Genomic DNA, 16,743 nt, shown 5'->3' on the forward strand with positions numbered 1-16,743 from the left:
ACCGTGCTTCCACTGTTCTAACCCACTGTCCAATCACAGCGCGGTCTCCCTGACGTCAGCAGTCGCTGCAGTCGCTTCTGCTCCTGTCTCCTGTTTCTCGTCTACCCCTCCTTTACAAGACTACTCGGTAGACTTTGTTTCAACTTCTACGAGTCTGTTAGTTACAACATACAAACATCTCCATTGTCTGCTTCGCTAGCCACAGAACAGCAAAAGACCTTTCCCACGAGAATTCTGTCTTTCCCGAGAACAGCGCTTACCTCTGCCCTACTACAGAATCGTTACTTCCGTTGATAAAGTAGCACATCCCTCTACTTTACCCTTCTAACAAGCATTAATTAACTGTTCCCCTCCGGAATGTTCCTAAGAGTCTCACAATTAACCAAAAATGCCTTCTCATTCACGCACTTGCATACCGGAAAATGTAGTACATTCACACAGAATTCTGTCTTTCTCGAGAACAGCGAACAGTCTGTCCTACTACAGAATTATATCACACGTTAACAAAGCAGCGCTTACCTCTGCCCTGTCCTTCTAACAAGCTCCGAGAATACCTATTACTTCTCCAGCGGTAAGCTTTAACGGAATACCGTACGGATCCCTGGGACCTAAGACCAGAGTTTCACAGATAACCTTCGGTATCATATACACTTCTCTCACACAGAAAATATGTTTCTAATGGCAACACACGGCGATGCTACCTTGTCGAACCAAGACAATGCGACGCGCAACTTCAATTGTCACACGTTTTCCCCTGTCTGCATACAGGGCCAACAATCCTGCCTTTTTCCGAGAGCAACACTCCCTCTGCTCTACTACGGAACTGTCACCGACTCCCTACGTCCCAGAAGCCGTTCACAATACATAAAACTCAACACGACTTCAACATATAGTGTTAGTACAAATATCAATCAATAATCAACAAGCCTATATACACGCAATTTCGCCAGATTAAGACAATAGCTAACCATCATTCTGCTACCAAGAAACTGGTGCAGATCAGAGCTTCCGAATCCCCTCTACTTCCACGGACGGAATGATTTCACAGTCACACACGCATACACACATCACACGCTGGTGGGGCCCATTACACCAACATTCACCCTAAATCACTCTATCCGTGCCCTGTAAAGGAGAAACACCTTTCAAAAGAACCTTATCCAATCTGCCTGTACTTTGAGGTCAATGCGACCAGCTAGTTGCTTGTAAATCTAGCAAAATATACATTTCAAAGAATACACAATAAATTCAATGATCATGACAAGAAATAACCACCCGAGACAGAAATTCAAACAGATTGTTCATTTATCTAAAATTGTAGGAAAAAGCCAATTAAATGCAAAATTCATTTCTCTTATATTTACCTATTCTGTCTAAATGTCAGATCCTAAGTCAGAACCGGTCCTCAGTAGGAGAAACAGAGTTTCCTGCAGTCATGTAGAGTCATCGTCCTCTCCGTCAGCATGGGGACCTCGGATCATCAGCTCGGGAAGATGTGGCGCTAGACCTCTCTAGTCTGCTAATATTTATACTAAATTTACATTCTATAAAGTAACAATTCGTTGTTCAGAACGGATGAATGGCGGAAATAATGTCATCTTGGTACATTTTCGATATTGTGCGAGATTTTCTCACACCTAGATTGTCCCAAATAATGAATAGCAGAATTGAACGTCCATGACTAATTCGATACATCTACGGATGTCTCTACTAGGTAAATTTGTTTCAATTGTGAGTTCATTACAAGTTCATATGCAGCATCTCCATCTTCCAGGGGCACTTGGCTGCGTTCCTGGACTTGTCATCATGTTTATGGCTTTTCAGTTCATCGGAGGCGCAAGGTCACAGGCAGAGCGAAGCCTTTTTGTAACTTTCCATCTACTCGAGTGCAGGCTGTAGATGGTAGCCATTTTCGGGTAGGCCACATTGGACAACTTAAGCAAAAATAAACATAAAACAGAATTACTGCACGGAAATGTTTATACAGTGTTATTCCCCTGCTAATACCCTTAGGTTTGTGTATTTATCTAGCCATTTGAGACATCAAAAGCCATTAATGCATATTAATTATAAGCGCAAACACAATAACATCACATAAGCAACATCGATTTCTGTTAGTTTGCTCACCAACTTAGTTCACTTATTATTGTAGCCATGCAATAGCATTCCCACGTGTAATTCTCTTGTTAATAAAGTTGATTAGACAACATTTGACAAACTTTTAATATTTAATAATTAGTCAGTAGTACTTTTAGTTATAACATGCGAAAATAAAACAGGTATTCGGTTTTAAAGTAAAAACCCTGCTCCATCACTAACAGGGCTCAGGGACAGATATTCACAGACAGAGTGAAAGCAAGAGACCAAAATGACTTCTGTACCATGGAGGAATATGAGAGTCAACAAAATGAACCCAAGCTGCCAAGACAGAAATGAAACACAGGAATTGGAAAACTTCAAACGAGGAGGTGAAAAAGAGAGGCCACTGAAACCGGATAACTAATGTGTCCGCTATGATGGCAAGCTTAAGGTGGGGGAATAGTTTATTGAATAGTGATCCGGGCTGCAATAAAACATGAAATCTTTCTCTTTTTGTTTTCTCAAATTACATGAAAGCATTACATATGCATCATTTGGCAATCTTTTTTTTCAATGTTTTTCTCTGGAGGAGGATCCAGCCTGGACCCCATGTTTTTCCATTAAGCTTGCCCATGTTGCTCACTACATAAAAGTCATACCAAAGATTTACGCCTCACCACTTTCAAATGTCACCAGCCAGCATTGCTACTCGTTAAAAAAACTATAGAAATCATTAGGAAATAGAATTTGAAAAACCTTAGAAATTCACTTTAAGAAACTAAGGTTATAGGGATGTTATAGTTAGGAAATAGAATAAAAAAAACCTTAGAAATTTACTGAAGAAAAAGGTTACAAGGACATTATAGTCAGGCTCAGATTTCACTTGTGCAAAACCATTGAAATTCAGCAGTTATAGTTATCCCAGCTAACTATATCTTTTGCCCCAGCAATGTGAGAGAGGGTAGGTTTTGTATCATAGGGGGCCCCTGGCCCGTTCTGGCCACACCTGCATTATGAGACCCTTGTCCTTGCCCTGCCAGCCTAATTGTAGGCCGTATTACATTGACCAGTGGGTCCTGTGTTGCTATATAGTCACCCTGGGACATCCCTCCCACTTGGCCAGCATGAAACTGCTGTGTAGGCCCTTCTGTTCGAAATATAGGCCTTTGTTACATTGACCATAGCTCTGCCGTTTTAGTGTATTGCAGGCTGATGGCAGGTCTGACCCAACTCATATTCAGTTCCTCTTTCTGCGAGGTTTCCCGCTCCAAACTAGTAGCCCCCACCCTGCCGTGCTCTGTGATCGGAATCAAAGTTCAGCATCCCCTTGAGACTTCGACATACAGTAAGCTGCATCCTGGCATGGCACTTGTTTCCTGAGCAGGGGTCCCGCTTTTAAGGGAAGTGGCAACCGCAGAGTGTCAAGTTAGGAGAACTGAGGAGATTTATATGTGTCCATATTCAATTCGCGCACAATATCTGTTTATATTTTCTGAGTCGCTTATAGTTTCTGCTTGCTCTGCGAAATTTACGACAAGCGATTGGCCTGAGACACTGACCTTTTCACCTAGTTCATCGTCAGCATTAAGTGGGTAAATGACGACACGTCTGGTAAATACTGCAGACGAAGCTATTTGGGTAACTTACGTAGGTAGAAGTTGCGTGCAAAGGAGCCCAGAAAACAGTATAAATAGGGAGCACTCACAAACATCAAGCGGACTACCTCGCTGTCTGTATGTGGGTTACGGACTGCGTAGAGTTTTCCCCAAGAGCAAAAGAAGCTCTTGCGTCTGCTTAGCATTATGTTGTATTTTACCCATATGAAATATCTTGTCATGTTTAACCATTGTTCTCTTTATTTGTTTTTCCTTTTTGTATTCGCATAATGTATTCATTGTAATTGCAGGAATGCTTGCTCTAGAGTAAACGTGAGAGTTCCTAGGTGACAGAGTTCTTATACTCTGAAATGTTTCTCCTTGATGTAACCTGTTTCTTCAATTGCACTTATAAATGTGTTCTCTTTCTCTCTGACAGTACAATAGTGCAGATACGGAGGGTATCATGATGAGCTCCATGTGATTATCTGAATTCTGTATTTTATGCCTTTGTCTTGCAGTTTCTTTGAAGTTGCATCTTCTCATTAAACTGCCATTGTATTCTGCCTCCAATTCCATGTCTCACATGTCTATTTTCTTCGATTTTAGAGCAAGCATTCCTAGGCACCCCGGTTCAAATTAAGGTGCCCCTTTTGTCCCTGACTAACTCTCCTGCTCAGTTCTGTGGTGGCTCCCGGGGCTCTGAGTACCGCCCCTAGCTTCCTTGACCCGTAATGAATCCTCCCTCCAACAAATGCACTGCTTATGACCTCACATATTACATCACTCATGACATGGTCAGTGACATCACTGATGACTTCACTGATGACATCTCAAATGACATCATAGATGACATCATCCACAGAACCCCTCAAACACCCATGCACACCCCCATACAACCTTTCATAACCCTCTGACACTCTCACACAACCACTCACATACCCATTCACAGATCCATACCAATACTCACACATCCACTCACACATCCATAGAGGTACTCACACACACACCCGCTCACTTGTACATCCAATCACACAATCATTTAATCACCCATACAGTCACTCATACAACCAGTCACTAACACATAGAACTGGTCACATACCCACACACTGACTAATAAAGCTACTCACACATCCACGTATTCACCTGCATAGTCACTGATATACCCACCCACTCACCCATATAGCCTCTCAACACAGCCACTCACTTACCCATAAAAGCACTTACACACTCACTCACACACCCATACAACCACTTACATATCCATTTGCACATCCACACAAGCGCTTACCCACCCATCTAGCCATTCATACAGACACTCACTCTACAATACAGCCACTCACACACCACCTCACTTAACTAAACATCCACTCAAACAGCCACTCACTCACCCACACAGCCACTTCCACACCCTCATACAGCCATGCAGACACCCATGCACTCACCCATACTGTCACTTACACTTACACCCCCACTTACCCACCCATGGAGCCACTCTCACTACCACTAACTCACCCATATAGGTACTGACATACCCACTCACCAATACAACCACTCACACAGCAACTCACTCACCCACACAACCACTCATACACCCACGTATATACTCACACAGCCACTCACATACTCATACATACAAGAATACATACAATCACACAGCCGCTCACATTAATATTTGTTAGAAGGAGTATCACTCAGTTGTAGTGCAACTAGTATACTAATTTAACTTTTGTAGTAGGTTAGTATATATGTGTTATGAATACAAATATATTTATTCATGCTCGCCCCTCTCAGAAAATAATCTGAACCCAGTTTTCTTCAAGTGCATATTGAAGACGTATCATGGAAAAAGGAAGTGCGTATAATTAAACCTGAAGCATGTGCAAGTGTAATGCTTATTTCCTACTTTTAATATTGTATATACATTGGGGACATGAACAAGCAAAATAAGCTCTGTAGAGAATTCAAGACTGTTCAAAAATGATGACTCATACTTCTGCAGGGAGCCTGCGGCACATGGAACAAACGGTTAAAAAAAGTGAAAGGCACAGATATACTGATTTATAGCTCACCGGCAGTTGCATACATGTGTAAACTGTAAACACGTGATGCACAGGTTGCTAATGAACTACGCGAGCGGCAAAGAGTATTTAAACCACCTGCATGTTCAGATTATTGCTTAGTCTCGTTGAGATCCAGCGCTTACCTGTCTCCTGCTTCCTTTTGGCTGGCGGTGTTCCAGCGTCCTTCCTCCCGACTTCTTATCCCACCGGCTGCTCCTGATTCTCCTTCCGCCCACTATTGCGACTCCTCCCACTTACGGCTCATCGGATCAACGCTTCGGAGTCCAGTGAGGAAAAAGCAGAGAAAATTCAGACAACATAAAGGATATATCGGACAACTTTCTAAACAGAGGTAAAACAGTTATGAGGAACAATCGGTGAGTCAGAAATTTTCTAATTTTACAGCACACGCAAATCTGACATGTATATTTGTTCTGCTATCAGCAACTCGCATAATTTAGGATTTTACGGTGCTTATAAAACCGTGAGGACAATATAATCATACAACAAAAATCCTCAGGTGAAAATCTTTACTTCAAGGACAGAAAACGAACTTGTTTGATATTCCAAGACATTCCTTCTTGTTTATTATTTACTTCTTTATTTATCATTTGGAAATAAGTCCTTTTATGTGAATTGTGCAGCTGAGTTACCAAGTGGAAATGCTAAGGTACATGTTAATCTGGTAAAACAATGATACATTTGTAAATGTTTGTGGATTATAGAAAAGACTCAACCATTAAGGATCAAGAAGCTGGACAAAAACAGAGAACAGCATTTATAAAGGGAGTTTTATGACTCAATTTAGGTAGAGCACTTCAAGAATCCAGAAATACAATACTGTAAACCAAATAGTTATTTCAGGAGTAGTTAATGTTATTTATTTCTTCATTTTAGTAAGGTGGCAAGTATCTCCAGCTAGAACACAATTTCCACTATATCCAAGGCCCAATTGTGAAGTTCGGTACAAAGTAGAAGTCTCCAGAAATGCTGTCCCCGAGGTTTGCGAGGACCAGGACATCAATGTCTGCCTTCTTTCTTTATTTCTTTCTTTCTCGTCCCATCCCCTTTTCCCCCTTGGGTCTTCTAGATTGAGTGTTATTTACATCTGCCTTTCTGTCATTTACCAAAGAGATTGGGGAACAATCGTTGTCAAGCAGAGCAAAACGAGTACAGGTGAGTGGCTGATGTGACAGAAGACTAAGCCACAATCTTCTCTTGCTCTTATTGACGATGAACTTAACATGGAGTTCTCAGAGGAACACTCACAATTATCTGAACTAATTCGGAATGTGCATTTAGAAACGCAACACTTAAAACAAGAAAATCAAACCCTAAGAGAGGAACTATTTAAGAGTAGAAATGATTTCACTCAGTGGAGAGAACCCAAAACATCTGAGCATCGTCCCGTTTTAGCATCCCCCAAATTTGGTCCCACAACCTTTTCTTCGCAGACATCTGCTGCTCAACATTCCGATCAAAACCTTCAAGTGACTGTTGTCTCCCCTAATCCTGTTCCTTTGGCTCATCCAGAATGTTTTACTGGGGATAGTGTCCGCTTTGCTTCATTTATGAGTCAGTGTCAAGTGCCCTTTCTCTGCAACCCCAAATATTCAATACTGATTCAGCTAAAACTGCCTTTATTTCTCTTATTTGGGTGGTGAATCCGCAAATTGGTCAATACCTCTTATTGACAATAATTATCCCCTTTTACATCATTTTAACACCTTTAAAGAAACTATGACATGTCTATTCGCATGACATGTTTTCATTCAGTTCAGTGACAATGAGCTTTTAAATTTACGGGCAGAAGAGAAACGTACGTCATTGTTTTACAGAGGTCTCAGAGACGAATTAAAGGATTCCCTGGCGCATATTGTAGATCTACCCGAGGACTATGGAGACTTTGTTGATTTAGCTGTAAAGTTAGATCGTAGGTTAGGTGAGCACAGGAAGGAAAAGCCTTGTGGAGAAATCAGACCTATTCTGGTAAAATCAGATAGGAAAGAAAAGGATGACAAACAGAATAAGCCTGAGCGCATGCAGATAGGTGGAATAAAAGGGCCACTATCTTTTGAAGAAAAGGGGCAACGTCGTACGGAGAACCTTTGTTTATATTGTGGAAAAGCAGGACACTTTGCTAGAGAATGCAAAGTTAAGCCAAAAAAGAAAAAGTCAGTAGCTAATACAAACATAGATCAGGTGGAGTCAGGAAACTAATTTTCTCGAAGAAAGTAGACATTGCCTCTTTGAGAAAATCAGAATCATAGGTCTCCCGGTGTCTTTTTACCATCATAAACCATGTACCTAGACATATGACTATTAGGATAACTGTTATTATTTCTGTTCAGCAAAGACACAGTCTACCTATTCTATTAGAGTCAGGCTCCACAGGTAATTTTTTAACATTTAAATCTGGCCAAGCAATTAGGAATTCCACAAATTTCTAAAACTAACCTGAACCAGTAAGGGCTGTAGATGGTTCTGCCTTGTCCTCCGGTCTCATCCTTTCCACACAGCACCGTTAACTTTAGTACTGAACAGACAGTTTTTGATCTAATTGATAAGCCAACTTTTGGAGTAATGCTAGGTATATCCTGGTTAGAATTGCACAACCCAAAAATTGATTGGGTCCAAAGAATTTTAAGTTTAGATTCCGCTTATTGCAGAATGCATTGTTATCAAGAAGCACAAGATCCCATCTACCCTTTAAATTGTGCCAGTACACTAGTGACAATTTCTCCTTCATTATCGAAGGAATATAGTGACTTCACTGATGTCTTTGATCTTGTTCAAGCCACGCAACTGCCACCCCATAGGGTGTATGATTGTAGAATTGACTTAATACCTGGAGCTACATTGTCATCCAGTAGAATGTATGCACTCACGAGCTTGCGACATATTTAGATGAATTACTAGAAATCGGTTTCATATGAACATGCCACCGCTCCTATTTCATCTCCTCTTTTTTTTGTAGCAAAAAAGTCAGGTGATCTCAGGGCTTGTATAGTCATTATCGTGCAGTCAATAAAGCCACTATAAAAAATTGCTATCATTTACCACTGATCCCAGTCCTTTTATATCAAGTTAAGGGTTCGACCATATATACCAAATTAGATCTTCAAGGTGCATACCACTTGATACGTGTGAAAGAAGGAGATGAGTGGAAAACCGGCTTCCGCACCAAGTTCGGCCTTTTTAAATATATACTGTCATGCCGTTCCGATTATGTAATGCTCCGGCGGCATTCCAGTATTTCATAAATTAGGTCCTTCATGACTTTCTTTTTTTTTTTTTTTTTTTTTTGAAAACCTTTATTTCGAAATTCAGGACACAGCTATTCAGCCGACAGCCCGAGGGTTCGGCAGCATTGCAAGTTAGATACAGTAATGTGTCCCAGATACAATACGATGAGTAATGCAAAGGTCCAATTTTAAATAAACACAGAAAAAACACACAACAAACCCCAGCAAGGCAGAAACATTGAAATCCCATGGCGAAAGCCCCCAGGGGAGGCAGGACCCCACTCATCTACTAAGTATAAGACTGTGTGCGGAGGAAGAAGGGGAACAGCAGAAGCCCAGAACGGTTACCAAAACCAAACTGTGCTGGAAGGTAGGTCAGGGGGAAAGCTGTTCCTCGGGAGGTTCCAGGTCCGGGGCAAGACATATTCCCCCCCTGTATTGGTTCCACCGCCCCCAGATGGCATGCCACTTCCGGGGGCGACCTCTAGAGCAGTAGACCGTCTTCTCCCTAAACATGCTCCAATCCATGTTCTCCTTCCACGCGGTCAGTGTAGGGGTTCCTGAGGAGCCCCATAATCGCGCGATATCCCTTTTAGCTACCATGTTACCCAGAGTCACCCATTGGGTCTGCGCCTCATCGAGATCAGTGGGGCCCCAGACGTTCAGGAGGCAGCACCGCGCCTCCGGCTGTACCACAATGCCCGTCACCTCCCCCATAACTGCATGGACTCTCCTCCAGAACTCCACAATGACACCACATTCCCAGATGATGTGCAGGAAAGTACCCACCATACCACATCCCCTTCTGCACAGGCCGTCCTCCGAGAATCCCATGTGGACCAGCCTTGGCCCCGTAACATACACCCGGTGCAGTATTTTAAGCTGCACCAGCCTCAGACGCGACGGGATCGCAACCTCCTTAGGCGAAGAGACCGCTGACTGCCAGTCCTCATTATCCAACTCGAGGCCATCCCTGGTCCACTGTTCTCTCAGCCCCAATAGCAAGTCTGCCCGGACGTTTATCAACTTCTTATATATGAGCGAAATCGTGCTCTCGGGCATATGACCATCAAGGACTCGGTCCTCAAGGGGAGAGGACTCCGGCACCTTCTCACCCTCCACAAGGACTGATCGGAGGGCGTGACGCAACTGGATATACCTAAAATACTCTGAAGACCCTAGCTCAAACTCAGTCTGCAACTCCTCGAAGGACTTTACCCTCCCCTTATGCAGCACATCTCCCACCTTGGATATACCTATCAGGTCCCACTTATCAAAGCCCTTCGTGTGCCAGAGTCTTCCCAACCGTTCCGATTCAAACAATGGGGTAGCGAGGGTGAGCCTATCCTTCCAGCCCAGCGAGTCGGTCGCCATCTTCCATACGCGCACCGCCACACCTGTGGGCCCCGTGAGGGACGAGTCTAGGGACCGCGAATACAACGCCCTGTAGTAGTTACCTCCGCGCAGCAGCCACCTATCCATGGCATACCCAGGGCTAAGGGCAGGGCCGTAAAACCCATGGTTGATCGCGCTCAGCTGCGTGGCCCAATAGTACCGTCGGATGTCTGGGAGCGCAATGCCCCCATCGTACCATGGGAGCGTCAACTTTGAAATAGCTATTCTCGGCCGCCCATCCCACAGCAACGTCCTTTGGAGGCCTTCGACCTCCCGAAAGTATTTGGCCGGTACCCAGTCCAAGGTGTTCTGGAGGGCGTAGAGGAAGCGGGGAAGGGACATCATTTTGAACAGGGCCGCACGCCCAACAAGGGAGAGCGGCAGCCTCCGCCAACCTTCAACATCTCGCCTCAAGCGTGCCAAGGGGGGGAGCAGGTTCCTCTCATAGCGCACAACAGGATCCATGGATATAAAAATCCCCAAATACACAAAACCTTGCTGGGCCACCTGTATCGAACATGTTCTAGGGATCGGTGGGACCTCGCCACTAAGAACGTACAAATACGATTTGCCCCAATTAATCACAAGCCCCGAGTTCCTACCGAACGATGCGAGTACGTCACAGACCACTATAAGTGACTTCTTCGGTGAGGCAAGATACAACAGGATATCATCGGCATAGAGCGAAATACGGTCCTCGTGATCAGGCGACCACCGAAGGCCCCGTATATCCGGGTGCCAACGTATCCACGCAGCCAACGGTTCAAGGGCGAGGGCGAACAACAGAGGCGACAGGGGGCAGCCCTGCCGAGTACCCCTACCAAGCTGAAACGGAGTAGATGCCCGACCATTCACCACAACATTCGCTAGTGGCCCCTCGTACAGCAACCGGACCCAACTCACAAACCCGCGACCGAAACCAAACTTGGCCAGCACGGCCCATAAGTATGCCCACTCCACCGTGTCAAAGGCCATCGTGGCATCAAGAGATGCCACAACAGCCGGTTCACGCAGCGTGCCCGCCCTGGCGATGACGCCATGAAGACGCCTAAGGTTCAATGCTGTGTTTCGGTGCGGGATAAAGCCAGATTGATCCGGGTGGACCAGATCGCCAAGTACCCTAACCAGACGGGTAGCCAGGAGTTTGGCCAGAATTTTCGGCTCAGCGTTGAGGAGTGAAATGGGCCGATAGGAGGCGCATCTATCTCGGGGTTTACCCTCTTTATGTATGACCACGATCGACGCCAACCGCTGATCCAACGGAAGGATCCCATCCCCCCGCGCCTCCAAAAACATGGCGCGCAGGTGAGGGGCGACCCTATCCGGGAACAGTTTGTACAGATCGATCGGCAGTCCGTTCGGTCCAGAGGCCTTACCCGAATTCAACGCGCGAATCGCCCCCGCCACCTCATCAACCGTGATGTCGCCATCCAAATCGTCCCTATCTATGTCAGAGAGGCAGGGCAACTCGATATCACGGAGGAGATCAGTCGAGTCTTCGGGCGGCCTGTCCGACACAGAGGAATAAACCCTATGAAAATACTCCGCAAAACACTCCACAATCCCCTCAGGTTCCACAATCGCCTCTCCCCCCTCTCCAATCAACTCTGGCACCACTCTATTGACCCGTTCCTTCCTGTCCAGCCACGCCAGGAGTTTCCCTGCCTTATCTCCAACATCATACAGACGGCCCTGTTGTTCCCTGCTAAGGGTCTTGGCGGCTTCTGTCACCAGGTCCCTATACTCCGCCTGCTTCAAGCAAAGCTCATGCAATGAGGACTCTGTGACCTCCTCCTCCATATCCCCCTCAAGGGCCGCAATCTCCTCCTCCACTTGCCGCACTTCGCAATCCCTCCGATTCTTGGCAGTCACCACCAGGGAGAGGGCCTCCCCCCGAAGCACGGTCTTAAAAGCTTCCCACAGCGAGATCGCCGAGTCCACGGTTCCCAGATTGTCCTTAAAGTAATTATCTACCTTCTTTACCAGGGCGCTGCGCATCTTGGGGTCTCGGAAATACCATGGGTTAATGGGGGCCACCCTCCCTCCTCCCTCCCGACCGAGATCCAGCCGGATCCACACTGGCGAGTGATCAGAGATACCACGTGCCATGTGCCTCGCCTCGGATATCAACGAGGCATGTGCGGCCAGAGTGAGCAGGTAGTCAATCCTGGAGAGGCTACCATGCGCCCCGGAGTGAAACGTGTATTGACTCTGTGTGGGGTGCCGGAGTCTCCAGCAGTCTATCAGGCCAAATGTGTCCAGGAGGTCTGGAAGCCATTTCTGAGCCCCCCCTGTGTCCCTGGGCGGGTATCTATCCAGCAGTCCGGAGCCCACAGCGTTGAAATCCCCTCCCACTACCAGCATGCCCCCCGGGAGAGTCAGCAAAGCCCTGCCCAATTCAGCAAATGTGGCGGCCTGCAGGGCCGGCGGGACATAAACCGAAACCAAAACCAAAGTCCTTCCTTCCCACCGCCCCGCAACCGCCACAAACCTCCCCCTATCGTCAACAATGGTGGAGTCCACCTCAAAGGGCAGCGATGCTCTAACAAGGATGCCCACACCCCTGGACCCAGAAGAAAATCCCGAGTGTGCAATGAATTTATACCCCTTCCTATTCAGGGCATAGCACGTATTGCCTATGAGATGCGTCTCCTGCAGCAGTACAACGTCTGGCATTGAGCGTTTCAGAAATTGCAAAACAATCCCCCTCTTAATGCGATCCCCCAAACCATTAACATTCCAGCTTATAACACTTAGGCCTCTACCCCCCATCCTCAAACGGAAAGAGGCCCACCCCACACCCGAGGCGCCACCATGGAACAACCCTGAGGATAATCATCATGCCTTGCAGAAATAAACCCCCCAACAACAAATTCAAACTCCCCATAACTCCCCCCACCCTGCACCCCTGCTGCAGCTTAAAAAGCCCCCCCAACTTGCAGTGTGCCTGTCGCCCTACAAAAACAAAAATCTACAAAAAGTACCCCAAGGGAGGAAAAGAGCACCCCTCGTCCTCCCGCAACCCTCCACAGTTACTGCACTCTGTTCAAATCTTCAAATATGGTCAAATCAAGTCAGGCCGGCTTTGAGATATCAGCCCTGTCCATCCCGGCCACTGTCTCCATGCTCAGCTGTGTCGTCCCCGGTCCGTCGCCGGGGCAAAGCGTCCAGCCATTCGTCGGCCATAACAGGAGAGTCAAAAAAGAATGTCCGGTCTTCATGCACCACCCGTAGTCTAGCGGGGAAAAGCATGGCATATTTTAGGTCCCGTTCCCGAAGTCTTCGCTTCACCCCCAGGAAGCTCTGTCTCTGTCTCTGCACCTGCTGGGTGAAGTCCGGATAAAAATTCACCGACGCATTCTGGAAGGGGACTGGGCCCGTCACCCTCGAAGCTTGCAGGATAGCGTCCCGATCTCGGAAATGAAAGAGCCGGGCGACAATCGGCCGCGGCGGGGCACCCGCCTTGGGCCGTCCGCCCGGCACTCTATGGGCCCTTTCCACCGCAAAAAACTTTCCAAGGCCCTTAGGCTTCAGATGATTGAGGACCAAATCTTCCACAAGCAGGTCCACCGAAGCCTCATCTGAGGACTCCGGGACCCCGATGACGCGCACGTTGTTGCGCCTGGACCGGCTCTCGAAGTCCTCCAGCCGGCGGGCGGCGAGGTCACTCTCGGCCCTCAGCTTCCGGACCTCGTTCTGCAGATCCACAACCTCATCAGTGAGGCCCGTGGTCTTGTGGTCCAGGTCCTTAACGCGTTCGTTTGTCTTGCCCAGGTCCGAGCGGATCAAGTTGACATCCACCAGGATGGCATCCACCTTATGTGCCAGGGCCTCGAATTGCCGCCCCATCGAGGTCTGCATCCCATCAAGCGCGCCCATGACATCCTGCAGGGAGAGCTCCGGTGTCCCAGGCGAGTCCTCCTTCTGGGCATCCGGCGCCTGGCTCGATCCACTCGGCGATGTCTTCAGGAGGGCGTATCGGTCCATACTGTTGACTTGGGAATACGTTCCCCGCCTGGTGGACTTAGTCTTCAGCCGATCTCCTTCTGCCTTGCCCGACATAATGGACTCCAGGCAGTCCAAGGCAGTGAAGACCGTCCCCTCTCAGAGAGAGGTATAAAGAGTGAGCAGGTCCGCCTTGTTCTTCCAAAGTAGCCCGCCGAGCGTCCCCGGGGTTATAAAGCCACCCAGAGCACTACAGTGTCCGGGCAGACAAAGGGAACGAAACCGAAAGTGAAAGAGCGAGGGCCTCCGTCCGACAGTTCACACCTCACCAGGCCGTTGTTGATCAACTAGGAGTCGGGCATCCTGCCAACTCTAGCCCCTGGCATCTCCGGGAGTTAGGCCGCAATCTTTCGCCAGTCATAAGTCCGGTTCCCGATGGACGATCCGACCGCAGGCAGCATCAATCGCCTCCCTGGCAACTCAGCGACACGATGCCATGCATACAATCAGGATTAGAGACAGGATAGTCGACGGAGGGCGCGAGGGTCTCGGGAGCTCTAAGCTCACGCGGCCATCTTGGTCAAGCGCTAGGCTCCTCCCCCCTTCATGACTTTCTTGACAGCTGCGTGATCGTCTACATAGATGACATACTCATATTTTCTATAAATGAACAAGAACATATTCATCATGTACGAGCCGTGTTGCAGAGACTTAGAGAGCATTCCCTCTATGCCAAAATGGATAAATGTGTTTTCCATGCCAAATCAGTGAAGTTTCTAGGATACATTCTCTCCCCAAATGGAATTGCCATGGATCCTAAAAAGGTGGTAGCTATTCTTAGGTGGCCATAACCGAATTCTGTAAAAGAAGTTTGGCGATTCCTTGGGTTTGCAAACTGTTATAGAGGCTTCATTGCAAATTGTTCCAAAATAGTGACGCCCATTACACGATTATAAAAAAAAGACTGACATTTCTTTGGACTAAAGAAGCTGAATATGCCTTTCAGGATTTAAAAACTGTTTTTACAACAGCTCCTGTACTCTCTCACCCAAATCCAGATCAACCATTTTTTGTTGAGGCAGATGCCTCGCAAACTGAATTAGGAGAAGTTCCTATGCAGAAAGATGCAAACACTGGACATTTACATCCATTAGCCTATTTATTCACATAAATTACTACAAGCAGAACAAAACTACACTGTAGCCAGTGCTTAATTTGCAAAATATTAAGTCCATGTGCTCAAATGTTTGTAGTAGGTCACACCCACTTCCCCCGACTCCACCCTCTTTCTCCAATGACTCCACCCACTTACTCTATTGGCTCCAGCCACAACCTCAACTAGCGTAGAACAGAATTTGAAGTACCCACTAATCCTGAAAGATATTTTCAGAAGCAATATTGCAGCGGAATAATATATAATAATATAGTACCCCTTTAAATCCTCTCTGTCTACATCTCGCGCACCTCACAATGTTGCCCACTGTAGAAATGTGCCTCTTCTGAATCTGTCCTGTTCTGCACATAGATTTAATTGTGCATGGCGTTACAGAATAGAACAGTGCACCGTATCCATAATGCATAACCTGGGCTGTATAATCTTCATGGAGGAGGGCATCACTTTTACTTTACATGGACACATCCTTAACCCAGTCATTCTCCCCATGAGGAACTTCGATTTCTGATCGCGATCGAATCGACCCGCCATTTTGTGTTCCGCCGCCATTTTATGTTGCCCTCACTCAGGCAGCACGGCGAACAAAGTCTATTCTGCTTTTTCTGCAGTTTCGTGTCAAAAATTGTCCTTCTGCCTCTACTTGCAAAGCTGGTGTTAGGTTTGGCCGAGTACACTAATCCCTGTCTGGTTTTCCTAATCCCCGTCTCAACTATCTGTTGGTTCACACTATTCTTCTCCGACTTTATCTTATCGTCTGGCCTTCACTGTCCTCTGCTAGCATTCTCTCGTTTCACAACTGTCCTCCAAAACACACGAACGTATCTCGCCACCTGCCAACCAATTACAAACATGTTAATACCTTAACCTGTGGGAGGGATGGCAAACACCGTTGGAGGAGAGGCTTCTTCGAGTTACTCGATATCTTTGTTTTTCAACCTTTCCTATTGGACATGTTCTGTCTTTAACCTTACCTTATTGGTCCTCTATGTATGTTTTAGGTGTGTTCTTTGTTAATGTATAAGTTATCTATGAACTAGAAAAGATTGTGCGCCACAGAGTGAAGTGGCAGTCTCCTGAGAACCTACCTTGTGTACTTCTGGGACAACTGTACTAGCTGCAGCTAATAAATCTGATCTTCTAACGCCTACAGAGTGTCCCGTGTCTCTGTGTAGCAGAGCAGGAGAAACCCAGGAGATTAAGGCATACCCTGTGCCGCCAGGCCCAAAAGGTTCTGGTTCTTCAACTGG

The 16,743-nt window shown here is 46.6% G+C and overlaps 1 long non-coding RNA gene across 1 annotated transcript in view; it reads right to left on the bottom strand.

The window, feature by feature from the left end:
- Positions 1-1,300: 1,300 nt before the first annotated feature.
- LOC146831059 (uncharacterized) overlaps positions 1,301-16,743 on the bottom strand; it is a 32,944-nt gene continuing 17,501 nt past the window's right edge. The window contains exons 2-3 of the long non-coding RNA XR_014961230.1: positions 5,881-6,012; positions 1,301-1,934 (exon numbers count right to left, since the gene is read on the bottom strand). This is a non-coding gene — a long non-coding RNA (uncharacterized LOC146831059). The remainder of the gene's footprint in view (positions 1,935-5,880; positions 6,013-16,743) is intronic.

This window comes from Triturus cristatus, chromosome 5_1 (genome assembly GCF_964204655.1).
Source record: "Triturus cristatus chromosome 5_1, aTriCri1.1, whole genome shotgun sequence".
Lineage (NCBI taxonomy): Eukaryota > Metazoa > Chordata > Amphibia > Caudata > Salamandridae > Triturus > Triturus cristatus.